Here is a 21,580-nt window from a genome sequence, read left to right on the forward strand (position 1 = left end):
GCAGGGGATGGATTCAGATGATTTGGAGAGGAACAACTGTGAGAAAATAAAGGTGTGAGGGGACAAACAGAGCTGGAAGTGCTTAAATAGCAGCTTGTCTGGCCATGCCCCCACAAGGATTGCTTGGGCCCGTGGGAAGGGGAGTATCAGCCTGGGCCATGGGTGGATCATTGTGCCAGCAGCTGGGCTGGACTGTGTGTCTGGGGCCAGAGAGAGCCCAATGAGTGATATCCCATGCTGGCCCCAGGTGGGACCAGGGCCCGAGCCTGCCTGGCTGCAGTGCAGCACCAGGAGCCAGTGCAGGTGTATGTGTGTGTGTGTGCATGATGCTGGGGTGTCCTGGGGACAGTGTCAGCTCCATGCATGCTTACGTGTGTGTTTGTGCAGGTCTGAGCACCAGCAAGCAGAGTGGGGCTGTGATTCCACTGATTCACATGACCAGGAACCAGCAACTGGGGAGGCTGAGCCCAGCTATGCACCTGTGTGTACTCACCTGTGAGCATGTGTATTCCCACCTATGAACATTCATCCTGCTCAGACAGAGAGGGGAAACGGGATGAGGCTGTTGGTGCTGCCAGTTTCTGTGGAAGTGCTGGGTGTCTGTTGGGGTTAACCAATGTGGGCAAGTATATATGCATCCTAGCACCATATATTATATATATAAGTTCTCATTTTGAATGGTCAAGCAATGGATATCTCCTCAAGGTGACATTCATGATTGGCAAGATAAACCAAAAGGTCTTTTGCAACTCCAGACATTGAGCCAATTTATTTAGGAATGAATTTTGAAATTATCAGAATGATGTCTGTTGTGTTTCTTCCAGGACATGTGACTAACCCCAAAGATATTTTTTTCTCAGAGAGCTTCATTAGTACAGCTTAGGTGACTGGATAAATACAAAGCCGAATAAAGCTAGGCTGGACTGCATGTATGCATAGTATGCAACTGCAGCCACGGGATCCCCCACCTGAGATAACAGATATGTTTGGCACAGACAGTGCCATAAACAGTTAAATCAGTAGTGCCAGAGATCCCTTAGAATCCTAGATACTAAACTACTCTTTAATTTCATTTGGGATCCTTGAGATTCAATGCATGTTATAGCTTATTCTGATTTATTTCTTAATTTTCCAGTGTTTGCATTCAGTCTTGGGTAGTTTAAGAAAGACTCGAAATTCATAACAAAAGCTATCTATGATTTTGTAGTCTGAATTATTTCTGATGGAGGCTGCCTTGACTTTAAACAAAGTACTCTTTTCAAATTCCAGTTATCCAGGCTAAATGGGCTGTCTTTGATAGCTGATTAAAATGTGTAAGTATTATAATTTTTACTGTTCACTATTGTGACAAGTGGTGTTAATGGACTTTTTTCCTTTATAAGTAAATTTTCATGGTAGTTTTGCAAAGCAGATGTAAATTAAAAGCCTAATATTAAATCACAGCAGAAAATCCCTTCAATTGTATTAAGTAAAATAATAATAATAAATTTAAAAATAATAAATACAATAGTACACAGTATAAATATAATATGTAATAAACAACAATTAAATTAATGTAATAATAAAGAGAATTATAAATAATAATGATTTTTATTAGTAATTTATCATTGGTTAACAACAGTGATAATTATCTTCATTTACCCAATTTACACTATCTAAATGGATGCCTTAAGGCGTAGCAAATCACATGCCTAGTGAGTCCATCTTTGATGATCTGATAAAACATGCTTCCTGTCCTTTAGGGAAATATATGTTAGTATGCATTTATCACATTTTATGATTAAAGTAAATAGAACTCTATTTTCATTACAAAGACCTTACAAAGTCTGATGTGTTACTTGAAACACCAGAACAAAACAAAGTTAGAGATATTGTGGTGCAATGTTTTTTGGTAGACACTGCCAATCTCCAGTCACAGACATCTGCAAATAAACAAGGCAACATAAAACCTGGTAAGTGATTGTCACTGCTTATCATTCTTCCCATTGATCAGATTTGGGTTTTTCAAGTTTTCCCAGTTCCTAGGCTCTGATGTGAGGAATACAAGTGGCTCAGAAAGCAGCTGTGCCACGTGGGCCTCCAAGGAACCACAGTAGAGTACAAGGGAAAGAACAAATGAACAGTAAGGTGCCATGAAACCCAGTGGCTGGACACACAGAGGGACTACTCCTCTGAAGCAAAACTGTTCTTGCCTCAGGCTCAAAGCAAAACAGACCCATTGAAGTCAGTTGGCACGACAGGCTGCAACTGTAATTTATGTTAAAAATATGTATCAACAGAAATTGCACCTTTGTCTTTATCTATTGCATTACCATATAATCTAATTTATGAAATTCTGAAGTATTTTGATCAATTTTTTTACATCATGATGAATAAAGAGTATTTTAGTTAAGATGTTTTTAGTTAAGAGATTTCTCCTTCCTGTTTTGTTAAATAGAGGCCACTAGTGAAGCACTTCATTCTTCAGTGAAAGATATATAAATATAGATATAGCTATAGGTATGAATATGTGTATCCCTGCATTTTCTTATCTGCAAGCATGCACATCTGCAAATCCTTCAAATCCTATCCCAGGCCTTGAGTCCGTCCAGAATCCAGGCACAGCCTCCATGTCTCCTGTCCCAACTCTACGTTAGGTCTTCACAGACTGTGCTTTTTTCCTCACTGGCTAGTAAGTTTGAAGATTAGACAGATTGTGTTTATCACGTGCAAGACTTAGGCAAACCAAAGCAATGATCAGCTTATATGTGCACAAATGGACTCTTGCTCTGTCTTTTGCCTCTAATTTCCTACATTTGTTTCTCTCTGATCTGCTGGAATGCTCTCCTTTCTCTGCCCTTGCCTTTTGCAGAGTGTCATAAGTTTTGCACATTCTCACAATTATTTTGAAATATCCCAGGACAAATTTTACACACAACAAAGTCCTCCTTGAGTATCTTGCAGTCAGTTTGTTCTTTCCCATCAGAACCTGTTTCTTTCTCATGAGGTATAAAGCTCTGGGTGACATTCACTTATGTGGCCCATCAGCCAGAATCATGAGGCTTAGGTTTTTGCCACTGTCGCCATTATATGCTGCTTATTACAGCCTGTAATGTGTGTTTCCGTAGTTTATTTTCCAGTTTCTTGTTCTCATTTTATTTTGAATGGCACTTAAACAGATATTGTTATAAACTACATGTCCTTCTAACCTAGGGATCCTTACAGATATCCTGAGGCTGTTCCTTAAGTTTCATACTCTACCAATCCAGGGCTACTGAGATTTATTATGGATCAGGATTTTTCTGTCTATGCCCTCCTTTTCTTCTGGCAGCTCATCCTTGGCCATCTACCTGCACTGAATCCTTTTGCTACATAATACACATAGTACAGGTAGGTCTTATCAAAGACATTGTGTTGGGCCATCAATCAGTAGATTCATCTCTAGGTTAGCTAAATTATCTGATGAACAAACACCACCACACAGCTCTACTGTTTCAATTGCATTTTATTTTTCAGTATAATGCAATTTTCCATCACCTGTTATATCTGTGACATGGTAATCAGGTTTTCATTCTGCCTTAATAATGCCTGGTGCTGTGTAGCCACTCTTACCCCAATAGTCTCAGTGAAAAGCAATATGGGGCAAGACAGTTAAGGACAACTCTTCTTAACCATCCCTGTTTTGCACTGTGTGACTATTTGTCATTCTGACATTCCTGTAAGTTGAAATATGACTGAAGTTGAGACCTTCCTTCCCCTGTTTAGCTAGGACATTATTGTGGTTCCAGCCGTTAGAAATTCCCAGAGAGCCTTGAGTTGGCAGCAGCACCTATTACCTCAGTGAAGTATTTGAGGTCTATGCTTGACTGCTCACGGAAAATATTAGTCCTTCTGGTAAATACATATCTGCTATTCTGCTGCCAACATTCAGTATGTTTGATGACAGTCAGTTCTTTCTTCCTAAAGACTCCATAAATTGGTGTCAGGAATAATTTGCAGAACAAAGTAATTCCCAACTTACACTGTAAGTATTTGGTAGCACTACCAGCATCTGTATAAAAGCTGTGTCTGTAGTCCTATGGCCCATCCCATGTTGCCCATGCCCAGTCTTTCAGGGTTATCTTCTGATACCTGACAAATAAATATGGTTTTAGCCAAAAACTCAGCCCCAGGTGAGTGCAATGTCTTGCCTAAGAAAATGCAGCCACTGCTCTGTCCCCTGACATGATTCCAGCCAAACCTCTATTGGAAAACTAAGTGGAATTGACTTTAGCAAAATCAACATCTATACTTATGTAATTCTGCTGTCTGTTTACTGACTGCTTATTCCTTTTTTTTCTATGTAAATAGAGAAGCTAAAAAAATTATTTTTGTGAAAGGGACAGAGACCCTAGCTGTGGAAGAAGCAGAGACTCGAGAGAGTCTTCCCTGGAAAGCGATACCTTAGATAAGAAATTGCTTACTTAGAATGACTAATTCTAAAAATATTTCCCTTCTTTGCAAATCCCTCCTTTATCTCTCTGTGATTCTACTTGTCCATTTTCAATCCCTTAGATAATTGGTTCTCTTTTACATAAAATCTCTAGTAGATTGGTTAATAGCAGAATCCTCCACATTATTGGTTCATTTCCAAGACACCCTGACCCTACAAAAAGCCCTGATTATACTCTGTCCAGTAGGCTGCTGCCAGACACCCTTCGTGGAAGAAATAAAGTGTCTGTGGAATCCCCGTGCTGCTTTCTCGTTCTCTTCTCTCTGCTGGCTAAGCTGAAACCTGCCTGAGACACCAGGAAAGGCTGTTCTATACAGAACAACCTATCTGGACTCATAGTGGCAGTTTGGGGCCAAAACCCCGTGGTCCCTAACAGCTACACATTTTGATTTTTTTTTCTGTGAAGACTTGTGGTGATTTATTTCAATATATAACCAGAAATAGTAACCTCTAAGAAGTACTTTTAGGACAAAGTAAATGCCAAAGTTTTAAGTGCATATATAATTTTGTGAGAAAAAACCCACACCTTATATATCTACAACAGCACAGAATCACTATTTCTACATTATCTGTTTTCTTATCATACAGTGTTTACTTATTTACTATCCTTAGCTATATAATTCCCTTGACAGAGAAGAATTCTGACATTTGCTTTTACAAAGACAGATACAGAAATGTGCACAGCACCTCAGGATAGTGCACAAGACTAAGGAATAAGAAACATTAATACACTCACTTAGCAAAAAATTATTTTGCACAAAATACATATAGTGACATGGAAAGAGAGGAGAATAGAAATAAAGAAGGGAATGATTTAAGGATAAATTAGGAATCTGAAAAACCACACAGAGTAAGACTCACAGAAGTAGAAACAGTTTGTGGAGAAGTTTTCTTTTTTAGGAAGTAATTGAGATTAGTAGAAAAAAATGGATTATTAGAAGACCAAAACATTTCAGATTTTATAAAAATGTTTTGTAATTAAATAAATTTCCTGTTTCTTTTTTTTTTAAAGTAATTTAAAACTGTTTTACCTCTATGAACCACTAAATTGTCAATTATGCAGACTATATCTTCCTTCTCAACTCAAGAACTAGTGACAGCCTATGCTCATGACATTCACTTAGGGGAAGATTTAAATTTTTGGTAAGAATAAGATCAGATGATTTAATTTCGGGCATCTTTAACAAATCTCAACTCTCTAATTCTTTCTGGGTTAGTGCTCTCTCATTCTCTTCTCCCACTTCCTCATTCCCAGTACTTTTGTCAAGTAAAAGTTAAAAAAACCCACATCTGCCTACATATTAAGATATTCTTGGTGAGGAATAGTACTAGAAGAAATATTTCTCTGTAATTCTTCCTCTGTAATCCATGCTTGCCAAGGCAGGAAAAGCGTAGCTAGTCAGGGAGAGACTGCAAGTAGCCCTTTTCCTGCTTAAATTTCATTACATAATTTTTCTCTGCACCCCTACATCTAGAGAGAAAAAGTTGATTTTTTTTTTGCCTGATTTCCAGTGATCAGCTTCTTATCTGTTTGTCTGCTGGCTTCCTGTTGCTTGGGAGCAAGTGATGAATACATCACCAGTTATGTGTTTTAAGTGCTACTGCAAAAGGTCATAAAAGCCTGAAGCTACCATGAACTAATAGAAAGAGTATTATTTTTCATAATTCCAAGATTTTTTTCTTCCCAGAAAATTGTCTAGTATTTTTTATTTCCTAGCTTCTCATAAGGTTGTAGCCCAAAGTATCTTCCTAGATGTTTCTGAGTGTCTTTCTCCTGATGTCTGGTTTGCACATGCCTGCAGCTTTCTTGAAAAAGCAGACATTGTCATTTACACTCAGGTCATTTCTCATCTAGATGAGTTCATAACCTAGGTGTATGAAAGACAAGGAAGGTCTTTCATAGCTCAGGAACTGCATCACAGCACCTCTATTTTTTAAGCTTTCTGTTCCATAAGGAATCTTTACATCTTTATTTAATATTTGCTGTGAGTTAAGGTTAGTGTATATTCTACTATCCCAGCAAACGGTGAAAATCACCATACTGTGAACAACAACATCTTCAAAAATTCAAATACTCTCTCCCATGTCAGCTGTGCATAAATATCTGTATCTTGCTGAGATCCAAGAGAATGGTTCATGCTTACAAAAATTTATTAGATTATTGTGACCAATCAGTTTATTGCTTTCTATTTAGAAAAAAAAATCTCTTAAGGTAGAAGAGAGAACGTCTTTGGGGTTTTTTCTCACTCTCTGTAAGACAATGTACAGATGAGCATCATCCACCAGACATCTGACTCCTTCACTCTTTCAAATCCTACTGTGTCAGTCATTCACTTAATCTCTGCAGGTTGTATGTAAGCTACCTTGATGACTCTCTACAGTCTCCCTTTCAGATCCCTAGTCAGTTATATTGATTTCCTTACTGTGTAGAGTATTGCTACCATCACTATATCCATGGAACATTCCTTAACCATTCTTTTTACTTGGTTTCTCATCACTGATCTTTCAAAACTGATGTTTAAATGTTTAAACATTTTTCACTAAAAAGTAGTTTCTTTCCTTTCACAGTGTATATATTGATTTTTCCTCATGCTGCCTTTATGATCTATTTACTGTAAAAAAACCCAACAACTTAAAAGTGGAAATAGGCTCATACTTACAGAAATTAAAAGAAATAATAATACTTCTGCAACTTCATAAAAATAACAAGCTCCATAGCATCTCTGTCAAGAGCCAGGATATACTAAAATTGAATTTATCTGCTTTTAAACCAAGTGTTTGGTCAAGCTACTCAAAAAATATGTGAACTAGGTTGGGTTCAGAATTTAATAGAATGTGAAATATTTTGTGAACAGCACATTTCTGTGGCTTCATTTCTTCTCTTAGTGAAAGCTCAGCATGGCACTTTTGGAAATTTTTCCCAGTTTGCCTTAGGTATCTCCTGCTGAATAGAAGAGGATAAGAACAGAAAACAGAAGATGGCAGAGGCCACCTGCACACCATGTGATGTTGTAGCTCATACTCCAAATGAGGTTTTTCTGTTAGAGAGTGCCTGTCACTACTAAAGACTTCTCTGTCTCTATAGCATGCCTAGACATAATTCATAGTACCCCAGGACTCATAAAAAAGCTCCAAGGAGGCATGACTCAAACTGAGACACATGACTTTTTGCACGATTTTATCCCTAAATTGGTTCTGATCAAAGTGAAAAGTGAAAACTAATTTTGTAAAGGAAAAGAAGATACTTGTCCAACATTCCATTTGCTGCTCTCTATTACTTTATGACAGATTGTAATTTTTTATTTCAATTTACATTCTGAAGCTTCCTGTACTTTTCTTTAATTGTTTATACATGTTTTTATAATATTGCTCTTTAAGGGACTATAAAGTCTTCTAAATTGTCATACAGTAGGTGAGATATTAATTTCTGTAGCATAGTGTCTTGTGATTACACTGAAAGTGGTTATGGTTGAGGGCCAGCTGTGGACAAATGTTTAAGGAAAAACGTTATCAAGATTGCTTGAAAATAAATCAGATTATAAATAAGAAATTTACTGCAGTAAATTTGAGGAAGTGGTTTCTACAGAAACAGAACACTCAAGAGCAACAATAGCTCTTCAAATGAATTTGTCTACTAATTGTCTCAAGATGGCCTTGTCTGTAGAATTACTGAAAGAGGCCATAAAATCCCTCAAATATGTTATCTGATAACAAGCCTCCCAGAAGCCATGAATAATCTTCACTCTCTTTGTGAGATTAAATAAACCAGCTGGGATTCATTAAAAATGGTTCATAGTGTACAATACTGTTAATGGATGGTTGAAATAGTTTGCCACAAAACTGCTCTGTACTCTGCTACAGTCACTGAATCTTCATAGACATTCTATTTTTATTAATACAATAATCAATGCTTACATAAAATCCATGTGTGCAAAAAATTTGACATCCTAATCTATATTTAAAACTACTGGCAGCCAAACTCATAATGTTTAGAATTTAAAATTTCTGCAATAATTTTACTGGTGATATCAGAGTATTACAAATTAGTTTGTTTTCAATTGTGTGCAAAGCTCCTATATACTCTTTTCAAAAAGACTAGGTTATTTACCTGCAGAGAAAAAAAATTTGAGCACATGGTTAATTCTGAGCATGTAATATCCAGGTAATTAGTTGCACACATTTCTATCTTAAGCAAATACATTCTCTAAGCATATGTGTAAGCATTTTTGCTGTCTCAGGATCAGAATGCAAATAAAGTCTGTGTGCAAATCCATTAAAATAAACATCAAATATCTGCTTAACTCCTGTGTTGAATTAATGCCTTTCAGTCTGGTTAGCTACTTTTTACCAGTTATCCTTAGAATTCAATCTCTACTTCACCTCTCATAATTTCATTGAGCCATATACTCTGCTTATATTTTGATTATCCCACCACTAAAAGGATTTGATTTTCTACAACATATGTGGTAGAACATAAGTTATTTACAAAAAAACCTAAAATAATTGATGCTTTGGGATTTAAAAAAAAAATAAAATAATGTTTATTAGGATGCAATTCTCTACTTCAGTTTATTCACTTTACATTCTTATATCCAGCTGAAACCATAATACAATGGTTTTGTGACATGACTTTCTTCTTACATATTTAAAAGCTAAGTAGAAGTTTATTTGGAAAATAACATTATATGTTACTTTAACATTAATAACATTAAGACTGCATAATATCAGGTCAGTTACAGATATATATTTACCATATGTATCTTACTGATCAGTGTCAAAACCTTGTAGATATTGCAGGAATAGTAGACGCAGGAACTCAAATTTTACAATGATAGGTCTAAATGTCATCGGAAAATTGCCTGCCCATAAGAATGTTTGTCACATCCTTCTCTTTTCCCTTAAATTCTTCAGTCACAAAGACAATCTTCTAGCAGCTTTCATGTAGAAGCAGATGTTTTGAATATACAAAAACTGTTTAGGATATAGAAGTAACATGATAACTTGTCTAGAAGGCACTATGACTGGTCAAATTTGAAGTTTCTAGAGAGTTTACTCCACAGTGTAATCAGCCAGTGTAAAATTCTGTTTTCCACTCAAATAATTCTCTTCACTGTACGAATTTCCACTGTACCAGAGAAATGGTGTTTATCTTGGAGATTTTGCTTGCTGTGTTAGACAGCCTTGGCCAGGTCATGGAGAGCTCTTATGATAAGAACAAAGACTTTGAATTGATGTGATAATCCGTGAGTAGACAAAATAACACAGAAAGGATAAACCTGATAGTGTTTGTGATAGCTTATGCTGTGGAGAAAAGGTACTGGAGTATTTTATATTGGTTGGAATCTCCTAAGTGTTAAAGATATTATATGCACATATAGGGAGTTACAGCACTCCAGATGAAAAATGGCATGTATAAGTCAATGAAGTCAGTTAATTATTTTCTGATCAAATAGTCTACAATAATTAAACTAAAGACAGTACTGCAACAAAAGATTAGCATAGCTGCATTGCTCATTCTAGGAATGATGAAGGTTTCTAGTTACCTAGTTTAGGGTTAACTCTAGATGTTGTGGCTGACCATGGCTGGCCATTAGCTGTCCACCAAGCTGCTGTACTACTCCCCTTCTAAATAGGATGGGTGAAAATACAAATAAAAGCTTGTGGGTTGAGATAAGGACAGAGAGATTACCCTCCAAATACCATAACAAGCATAACAGACCCAGTTTAAGGGATTCAGTTTAATTTATTAACAGTTAATAACTGAGTAGGATATTGGGAAAAAAGAACAGATATAGAAACACCTTTCCCCTACCCCTCCCTCCTTCCTGGGCTCAGCTTCACCACAAATTCTCTACATATCCACCCTGCCAGCAATGCAGGGGGAAGGGGAATGGGGGTTGCAGTCAGTTCATAACTCTGCTGTTTTTTTCTCATGTTCTTTGCCTACTCCAGCATGAGGTCTTACCCATGGGATATTACTCTTCATTAATTTCTCCATGGGTATTTTCCTCAAGAAAGGTTCCAGTGCTGGTCCCTCCCTAAGGATGCAGTCCTTCAGGAACAGAATTCCCCAGGGCATCCCAAGTCCTGTCAACAAAACCTGCTCCTGGCAAACATCTTTCTGCAGGCTGCAGTTCCCTGCCGGGAGCCTACTCCAGCACTGGCTTTCCAAGGGCTGCAGTTTCAGAGTGGTTGTTTGCTTCACTGTGAATCTCCATGGGACAGTCTTCATCATGGGTACAGAGGAATCTCTACTCCACTGTCTGGATCACCTCCTCCCTCTGCTTCACCTTGGACCTTGGTGTCTGCAGAGTATTTCTCACATATAACACTCACTCTTCTCTCCCAGCTGCTGTTGCACAGAAGTTTGTGTTCTTATTGTTTAAATTAAAAAAAAAAAAAATACTGCTTTTTCTACAACTCTTCAAAATGTCCTCTACTATGTTTTCAGTCGTTCTTACTTCTCTTCAGCTTCAACAAATAGACTGCTCTCATTCCTGTACTAGACATCCTGATTGCAGCTGTTTGATCATATGTCATAAGTGCAATCCTGGTATTTCCACACATTCATGTCAAAGTTTGCGCTTTTTTGTCCCACGTAAATACCTTGTCAGAAAATCCAGTATTAATTACTCTGTATTACCTTTATTGTTTTTCCTAACACCTATAATTTCTTCTGTTGTTTCCATAGTTTCAGGAAAGCTCTTCCTGGATGCTAATGTTCAACTTTGTGAGCAGGCTGTTATTTACTAGTTGTGTATACTGCACCTAGCACAACAGGGAGCTCCATGTTTGAAACATTCAGACATTTCAGTAATAAAAATTATAAATAACAGAAAAGCAGGATGAACAGTATTGAGTTTGACATATTTATGAGGGAACAGGTGAAAAAAGAACCACCAGTTTTGAAAGATCAGTGATGAAAAACCGAAATCAGAACTGGATGTTCATGAAATAGTACCCAGCAACACTTACTTCATGATAGCATTGCATGAATATTACCCAACTGAATTTTAATGATTAATAGTCTTGCAATACGGAGGTGATGAGATGACCTATATTTAAGACTTCATTTTTTATTAGGAAAATAAATGGAACATTTTGATTTGCAAAAAAATTCTGGAAAGATTCTTTCTCTTTTCAGTATTCTCCTCCTCATGCTGTATTTCTCCCAAACCACAGCAGTCAAACATTCAAGGAAAGATGTTTCAGCATGGTAAAAGGTAAGAGTGAAATGATTTGTCTGTACCCACCATGCTTTTCACAGTCTAATAAATTTTGTTCCAGAAGTTTTCTATTGCTTTCATTTCTTCAGCAAAAAAACATGGTGTAGAGCTGTGCACTTTTGCCTGAGACAGTAATACAGGTATGTAACAAAGTGCAAATGTCATGTTTCTTCTCAGTGGAGCTCATAGAGGGGCTCAGAATACACCTTTGAATTCATCTTTCTAGGTAACTTTAAAACCCAGTTGGTCAAGTTGCCACACAAATATTGTCAAAAGCCCAGAACTTATTCCCATGAACTCCAGGCACTAAATGGTGACTGATCTCAAATTCCTGTGGAGAACAAGGACCTTTTTCCATCTTCATGATATAAAATATTTTATCATTACAAGAATGTCTGGTGCTTGGTAGGCTGTAAATGCAAGCTCAGATTACTTAGATAAAGTATCTAGCTTTTGTCATGTACAATGAACATCTCCAGTGACAAAACAAAGTAAACTGGAACTTTGAAGTGTGAAAATTCTTGGTGCAGCAATAGATGTTGTAAGCATGAGAGGCAGCAAAAGGTTAATGTTCACTGCTGTTTCAGTAAGTGACTTTCAGCACAGTGAGATTTCACTGCATAGAAGCTGTTCCAGTTTGCTGTTCTGAAAGAAAGGAAGAGCTGGCTGAGTTAGGTACCTACAATTAGGAGGGTTGACTAAGCTTATGTCTTTTAAATAGGTAAAAAGGAAGAAAAAAGTACACCGTACACACTGTTCCTGCTGTCAGAATAAGTAGTATTATTGCACATGTGTGCAACTTTTGTAATATTTCTATTTTTAAGCAATTTTGAAAGTGCCAGATCCATCTATTTTCTGGCTTCACTCGTGCAACTCTGAAGCCAAAGAACTTGGCATCCTGAATGTTTTAGAAAGCCTCAACTTTTGCAGAAATATGTACTTTGACCCTGACAAATGGCAAGAAAAATAAATACGTTCTGCACAGTTTTGGCATAGAAGTTTCATTAAAGCTTTGTGAATAAGTCCCTCAGAACATAAATGAATTCCGCAGCTAACTTCAGTCACCAGATTCAATAAGTGGATAGCTGCCAAAATTCAAATTTATCTGGAGAGTTTTTTCAGGTTGACAGCACAACACTGGCAAAGGTGTGATTGAAATTAAGGATAGAACCCTTTCTAAAAAATTCTATCCTAGAAATAGCTAAATAAAGTACTGTGTGTATTTTATATTCTTATTCTTATTTTTCTATTTAAAATCAGATTTTAATATTTTGGGAACTTAATAAGCAGCAAAACAGAGACTAAGGAATTAAAATTTACTAATAATCTTATTTTTCCTAAATTATCCACAAAGGAGTAATTATGTAAATTATGTTACAGTTAACCAAGGTAAATCATGTATTTAAAAATCTCTGACCCAGTCTCTTTATGGCATTTAAACATATGTGTGTCTTTTATGTCCTTGAATAGTCTCAGTAACTCACAAATGTGCTTACTTTCTGTGCTGAATCATTGCTTAGTTTGGTATTCTTCTGCTGCATTCAGCATTCTGCTTAATAATAGACAACGGAGAGCTGAATATTGTAGGTTGTATTGGGTTTATGTGGTAAGGTATTGGTGGTGGGGGAGGGCTGCCAGGGGTGGCTTCTGGGAGAAGATGCCAGAAGCTGGTATGTTCTTAGAAACTAGGAAAATTTTACAATGTTAGTGCAAGCATTACTTGTATTAAGAGCTAATTTTAAGAAAGAGTCCTGAAGAGTCATGTCTCCATAAACCAACTACCATTTTCTTGGTGTTCTGAAAACACTGGTCTGCACCCTTTATATTGAAGAATGCTTAAACATTAATTGTTTTAAAATCTCTTCTGATATAAATCAGAAACCACTGGTATGTGCATATCTCTTATTCACATAATAGAGGTAAGGCACAAGGGACTCTCGTCTTTTATTTTTAGTTACAGACAGAAGGTAATCTGCTGTTACTGTCTTATCTATTGTTTTTCTCTATCATTTGACGTCTTCAATAATTTTGAATTCATTTCCTTAATTTGATTTGCCTCTTCTGATCAGTTTGGGAAAAGTTTATTCCCCTTTTCTGAAAAGGAAAAAATATTCTTCCTTCATTTACTGAAAATGTGTTACATACACCACTAAGATGACTAGAAATATAACTCAAATTGTAAAACACAATGCTTAGAAGCATAACAGATATTCTCAAATATGTGGGAAACTCCCAGAGTGCAGAGACATCAGCAGCAATCAAACGAACCCAATATTTTAACAGTCTAGAGGGCCAAGATATAATTTTCAAGTATTTTTCTATTTTCTGGTTTCTTTCAATTACTCTTTTTTTCTCCATATGTATTGTACCTGCTTAGAAAATCTGGCTTTATTTTGTGGCAGTCAGTCTGTGATTATAACTAAAGCTGAAATACTGCTACCTGTCTCAACCAAACAGTTTTCTCTTTAAATCGTGACTTTGACTGCAAATAATGCTGAGTAAAGTCAGAGACTGGAACTGTATGATGGATGGAAAATATATGATTTCTGTGCACGAGAAAGGGTTCCTGTCTCATTCCTTCAGTGCAGTGCTTCACTCATGGGAGGAACACTTTAAAACCTGAAGAAGCCATCAAACTCAACAGCACTCTATGCAAACTGGTAAGTACCTGTCTATCATACGAGAGGAAAAGGATCTTTTTTTCCTTTTCATTTTACTTTTTAAGCCATGTAGGTGTTCTTTGCCTTTTCTTTGATTCTTTAAAATGAGACATCTGTTTGATTAACCTATTTCCAAGTAACTATAATTTGCATATTCTTTCTTATTTTAGTAGTTTGTGGGTGGAATCAAAAAGAGAAAACAGATGTTTCTCCTGTTGTGACACTCATAAAGAAATACCCTTTGCCCATTGGAGTACTTTGATAAGTAGGATTGCAAGAGATGTCTAGCCTTACTTAGCATGGAAGCAATGCTTTCCTATTGTCCCATGGTAGTATATGAATGGATTGTACACAGAAACCACATCCTTCCTATTATATTTTCCTGTTCCTACCTCTTAGTTAGTGAAAAATAGCAGAGTTGACTCCCTTTCTTTTTGATAAACAACTTTTAAAAACAGAAGCGCAAGGCCACAAATCACCAAGATACATTTTAGTGTACTGTGGGTACAGGACTCTGAGAAAAAGAGATGTCGTCTAATATTTTAAGATGCTTTCTAAGAACATTAAATCACTGTCTTTTCCTCCATGCCTATTTGCTTCCCCCGCTTTCTACAAATTTTGCTTAATGAACAATGTTGTATCACTGAATTTATCAGAATAAAATATACTTTGCAGAAGAATCCAATCAATGTGAGTTGTCTTGCTAGCTTTGGCTAATCAGATCCTTAGAAGGAACAAACTTATATTTCCATGAGTAGGCAAACATCTACGAGTTCAGGTAAAAGGGGACAATTTTGTGATGACAGCTTGGTAAAATACTGGCAGTATGCTGTTGCAGTTAGCTCTTCCTTTTTTGCGTTATTTAACAGTGTTTGCCGAGAGTAAATATCAACTGGCTGTGGAAACTCAGTTATCTGAGAAGTGGTTCATTCAGAACAGAGCTGAGTTGTATTGTTGGGCTGTCTGGAGAAATCATCATTAGCTGGTTTATTGACTAAATACAAACTCATAACACCCAGCCAAAACTTCAGTCCTGTTCCTTAGAGATCAGCAGTTGATGCTACATAAGCCAAGGCTCCTTGAGACATTTGCAGGGTACATCAGAGGGCTGGGACCTTTAATCCTTCCTCTGAGCTTGGCTCTTGCTATCAGATCAATTCCCCTGACAAAAGACAACAAATACCAACAAGTACCAGGATCTCTACTGAAGCTGAAATTACCTAGTGCACCTCTGAAATATACATAGTTCTAAGTGATGCATTCATCTTAATACTAAAGCAGCATTTTTCATTTGAACTAAGTAAACTCTCTATTACTGGAAACTATTTGCATTAGAAATAGCAAGTTGAAGCAGCAACTGAAAAAGAGCTAGACATTAAAGAATCCTTTATCACAGTAAATATTTAGGTCTTTGTTATAAAACTGTGCCTATCAATTAGCTTATGTGTCTTTGATGCTAATTACTCTGTGAGGGAATACCTCACAGATAAATTCACTTCAGCATGGCAAACTAGCTATTGTCTTGTTTTCTATCCTTCTCAATGCTCCAAGCTGAAACTTAGGACAATTACCAGCTGAAAAAATCCTACTTCATGTTATCCCCAGCTGATTCCCACTGCCCTATCAGGCTGGCTTGAACAGCTGTGAGAAAAAGCATTCAAAGGATTCCTTGAGGGAGCTACTGCTATGTTTATATGACCTTTACATGCTGTCTGTCAGAGCACAGGAGACTTGTTGAAGGAAGGAAGACAAGACAGAGAACTGTCTCGTTCTTGCCAACACAACTGAGAGCAAAAGAAAGAGAAAATGATACTAAAGACCTCCCAGACAGTAGAGCAGGAGGATGGCAAAGTAATTGTCACTGTATGTGGTGAGTGAGGGAGAAAAACACAGCAAAAACTGAGAAGAATCCACCTCCCAGAGGAGAGGGACCACAGTGACAAACAGCTCATCTACATCCAGCTCAGGTTCAGAGCTAAGGAAGGGAGGCAATGGACAATAAACACAGAAGGATGTGTCAACAACATATCTGAAACCAGAAAAGATAGATTCAGGCAGTGAGAAAAAAAATAACGGAGATTGTAGATTAAAAAAAAAAGCCTACATGTAATGGACCACACCAGGCTCTACCAAATGAGTGAGGTGAAACAAATAAAGTACTTCATTGCAAAGAGTTGGCAGAAACAATAATATTTCTGGGAAAGCAAGTAAGTAGAAGAAAGAAAATAGAAAATATCATGGAAGATTACGAAATCAGTTGAACAGAAATTCTGATATTACTGGGAAGAAATGGAGTAGAGATTTGTATATGAACGTGGACGTTGTGGGTGTTGCACTTGAGGTAAGAAATTATTAGGGTATTATCACTGAAAGGAAGCATAAGTAGTCATAAGAAAATTTTAGGATACTTTATTTCCTGCCAGAAAGAAAATCCAGAATGACTGCGCAAGAGAGGCAAAAACAGAATAAACTGAGAGAAGAAAAATTATAAAAGCCTAATGGATTGTGGGAAAAGTAAAAAGTGTACAGCAATTAGAGAATAGAGGAAACTGTTAAGAATGGGTAGACACACTGGGATATAATTTTAATTATATAGTTAAATGAACTATAAAGTTCAATCAGAGTAAATGGTTGAAACTTTGAAGCATTAAAAGTGAGATGCAATGCCCAATTTATCTGAGATCACTCTGGTCTGGTGTCTATCTCTCCTCATGCTATCTGTAAAATTGATGTAGTGACAGGAGTCTAGAGCTAACAAGGTCTTGTAACTTTGAGGTTTTTAATATATTTGTCATTTAAGACCTCTCCTATATGGATTTAGCTAGCCTGGAAGATAGAGCACCAGTGGTCAGCCAACACCAGAAATCTCATCATTGCTAGAAGTGTCAAAATTGCATCAAGAGGAGAAATAATTGGGATTTTTAGTGAAAAAACCTGTAGAGAAACTTCCCCAGTGTGCATTCACAGCTTTGAATAAATCACTAGCTTCAGAAAATCTTGGCTGAGTGTTAAAGTAGAGCACTAAAGATTTTTCTGGAAATCCCCAAACTTCAAATGTTAAATTAGCTATTAAATTTAGTTGTATTTGAAAAATGATAAAAGCTTAATAACTAGACTGCAGATAGAAGCTAAGCAGAGTAGATAGTTTTCTTTCAAATAGCTATAGAACAAGCAAAGATACTATATTCAAATGAGTAGGAAATAGTTAAATTAACTTTGAAGTTAATACAATAGCCCAGAGGTGAAAATTTTATTTAAACTTTGCCTTAAACATATTTACTTTCTGTGTATTGCTAACACTTTACATCAATGATGCACAAGGTAGGTGGAAAATAGAGGTTTAGTGTTGTTTTTGATAGAAAATAGCTATTTTTTTCATTTTTTCATAAAAATAGATAAAAATTATTTCTTTTTAAGAAAAAACAATTCAATAATTTTCAATCAAGATTTTTTGTGATATAGTTTCTCTTAAAATACCTCCATTTGTTGAATCAGCATCTTCTGAGGAGGAATTTCAAGAGCTTATTTCCAACAATCTTCATATTTCTTCTATACAGATATGAAGAGCTTTCTGGGAAAATACTACTCACCGATGCCAACCAGTGGGATACTACAAAGAGGTGTGCATTACAAACGCCTGGTGCTCCTTCAGTATAAATGAGCTCTTCTTTGAAAATCTTCAACTGAAGGTCTTAACTCTTAAGGACAACCATTTTAAATTCCTGTGTACAGCATCTGCCAGTAGGGCCTTGCCAAAGACCTTCATCTCGTCATTGATTGCACAGGAAAAGTAAATCTCTCATTTGGCTTCTCTCACAGATCCTGCTAAAGTCATGCATTTACAGTTTTTAGGTGTTGAGTGGAAAAAGGGCACTGACCTTCAAAGTTCATTTAAAAATTTATATTCTTCTCTACATCTTTTCTGGAGTTAATCCATATTTAAATAAAAATCTTTTGGGATACCTGTCTTACATCTCTTCTAGAATTGCATTTGAAGAATTTTCATTTCTCTCAGTAATTTTCAATATTGAGAATTAAACACAAAGTAAAATATAATTCTTGTCTTATGGAAAGAACGGTATTCAGTAATATGACCCAAAGATTTTTTAAGCAAACCATCACATTGCCCTTCAAAATGCTCTTTTTGTCACTATTTTAGTAGTGCTCTTGGAAATTAAAAGATTCTCTGAACTTGCCTTTGATTAAACTAGAATTCTCCTTTAAAACCAACCCACAAAGAACCTAAACACACCAGAAATTAATTTAAAACAGGAAGCATTCCTAACAGAAATTTCTTAGAAATATTTACTCAATGATAATTTATACATTTCTTTCCTTCCAACTGTGCCTTAAGGTCAGATTTAATTATGAAAAAACTTTAAGCAGAACAGAGAATCAGGCATAATTTTGCATTTTCTTTAAACATAACCAAGGCACAAGTTCTTTAAGCTCTTGTTTCTGCTTCCAGCCTTTTGAGAGTTCCTCTAATGAAATGCAGAAAGACAGGGATGCTATTCCCTTTGTGTTATTCATTAATACTGGAAACTAAGCTGGCACTGGGGACTAACATGCTTCCCTGTTTTCCAGGGAGATCTTCCACTGTTCTACTCTGCAGTGATATTAACCATAACTGGAAAGATTCTTTTTAGCCCTTTTAGTAAGTGCTGATAGATCCTTTGGTGAGGTTACACATCAGTCACATCAGCTGTCATGCAGCTGTCTGACCAGGGCCTCTGGATCCTATTAAAACTCTATTAAACCCTCCCATGTTGTTATGAAGATTTGTTCAATTATTATGAAACAAAATCTGAGGGATAACTGGGTCAGAAAAGGGTTGATAAGGGTAGGTTGCAAAGAGCCAGGGAATGCTAGAGGAACATTCTTGTGTTGTTTTGAATTACACACTGCAGATTCAAATAATTCTCCAGTATATTTTGCTGATACCATTGGCAGTAGAGTACAAAACTGTCATAAAATTTCTTGAGAAATTACTGAGCTTTTTTTTCCAGAGAATTTTTCTGTGCCTTCATCTCTTAAACTTTTTTTTTGCTGTTTCTCTAAGTATGAATTGGAAGACATATCCAAAAGTGTGAAATTATTCTATCTTCATTCAGGTTTGTAATACATTTATACCAGAGGGAGAGTGTGCCTCCGATATGTAGGTCCCTACAGGGAATCAGATATTTACCTATGTCTTAATTCTGGAATCTTCCTGAATGGCATTTCAGATTCAAGGTGCAGTATAATACGCATTACTTTTCCTACTGGTGACTATCAAATGAAGTTATTTGAAATCCTAGAACTGATAATAGAAGTTGTCAATCATATCTAGCATTCAGCTTTATTTTTAATGAAAATTGACATCTAAAATTGACTTTTATTTGGGCTATTCCTGCTGACATTTATTGCTACTCATAATTTTGCCTTGGTTTTTATACTTCCTTGCATCATTTGGTATTCCCTATCTATAAGTCTAGCTGAAAATCTTGTGAAGAAAAAATTGAGGTTTAATTCCAGTTTTATGCATATTTGCATAATCCAGCCTCAAAGTTGTAAGACTTGTAGAAGCACAAATTATTTATGAAAATAAACAGTGAAATTTACCAATTCTTTACTAAAATCAGTTTCATCAGACACGTTTTTGCAATGACCAGAACCATTATTTTTGTAATTTTCACCACTGTTTTTACTGAAGTAAAAAAATACAGATGTTCAGATTCAAGCTAAAATTTATATTTTGCCTAGATTTTTTCGAAACAAAACTAAATGAATATGCAATGCTTAATGGTGTAGGAGGCATAGATCAGGTGTACAATACAAGGCTGCAGGTTTCGAAAATGGTTGGTGTTTATATTTTCCATAGTGAATGACTTCTGCTTTTCACACCTTTTGTTGTGTAGAGATGTATTTTCATAAGCAGTTTGTGTGAAATGTCAAATCTTTGTTAAATCTTTGACATCTAAATTTTCTCTCACACCAGCACTTTGCACTTCAAGACGAAAACCCATCTCCAAACAGCTTTGTTGAAATATTTTTATATCTATTTATATCAGATTTGTCTCCAAAGCTGATAAGAAATTATTAATCTCTACTATATTTTATTTCTTAAATAACATTGCCTTTTCAGTTGCTTCAGCATCAGAAAAACAGTAATTTGCATCCATGTTTCTACCTACTTTGCTCGAGATGTCCTCTTTTGCTTTGCAGGTCAGGGGAATCGCTTCAATGTTTGGTTTTTTTTCCTGAATAATACACACTTTCTCCAGAGCTGAAAGTACAAAACAAGGTGTTGCATTGATTTCCTTTTGATTTTTCCATCTTTGAGCTGGTGTTTAAGTTTCCTCATGGTTCAGATGTGTCAGTTGAATCTTCTGAAGCAAGGGAATTGACAGTGCTTTCCCAGCCACTGTGAATGTATCACGCTGACACCAGCCAGCATGCAAACTACTGTGACAGAATCTGTCACAGGGGAATATGCAAATACTTTTCAGCAACTCCATTCTCTGCATGAAACACTCAAATAGAGACTTTCCTTCTTTTTTCATTTGATTTGAACCTATAGGAGTAATAAACAAAAAATTGTTTGAGAATTATATAATTAAAAAATCATTTCAGTTGGAAAAAGCCTCAGAAATCATGGAGGCCAATGCTTGACTGAACACTGCCTTGTCAACTAAAATAAAGCACAAAGAGCCACATCCTGCCACTTCCTGAACATTTCCAGGATGGTATTCCCACCAACCCTGCTGGGCAGCCTTCTCCAATGCCTGACTGCCACTTTGAGTGAAGAATTTCTTCCTGGTGTCCAACCTGAACCTCCCTTGGCACAGCTTGAGCCCATTTCCTCTTGTCCTGGTGTTGGTTGTGAGAGAGAAGAGACCGACCCCCACCGGGTATAACCTCCTTTCAGGCACTTGTAGAGAGTGATGAGGTCTCCCCTGAGCCTCCTTTTCTCCAGGCTGAACACCCCCAGCTCCCTCAGCTGCTCCTCACAGGACTTGTGCTCCAGACCCTTCCCCAGCTCCATTGCCCTTCCCCGGACTCGCTCCAGCCCCTCCGTGTCTTTCTCACAGTGAGGGCCCAGAACTGGACAAACATCTTGAAAAATTATTGAAAAGTAGACAATTTTAGTTGTACGTATTAAAAGACAAATTATCTTTGTAACATTGGTTTTGCTCCTAAACTTTCCAGACTTAATGAGATTTCTTCTTCCTACACATAGC

This window comes from Sturnus vulgaris, chromosome 3, assembly GCF_052056855.1.
Source record: "Sturnus vulgaris isolate bStuVul1 chromosome 3, bStuVul1.hap1, whole genome shotgun sequence".
NCBI lineage: Eukaryota > Metazoa > Chordata > Aves > Passeriformes > Sturnidae > Sturnus > Sturnus vulgaris.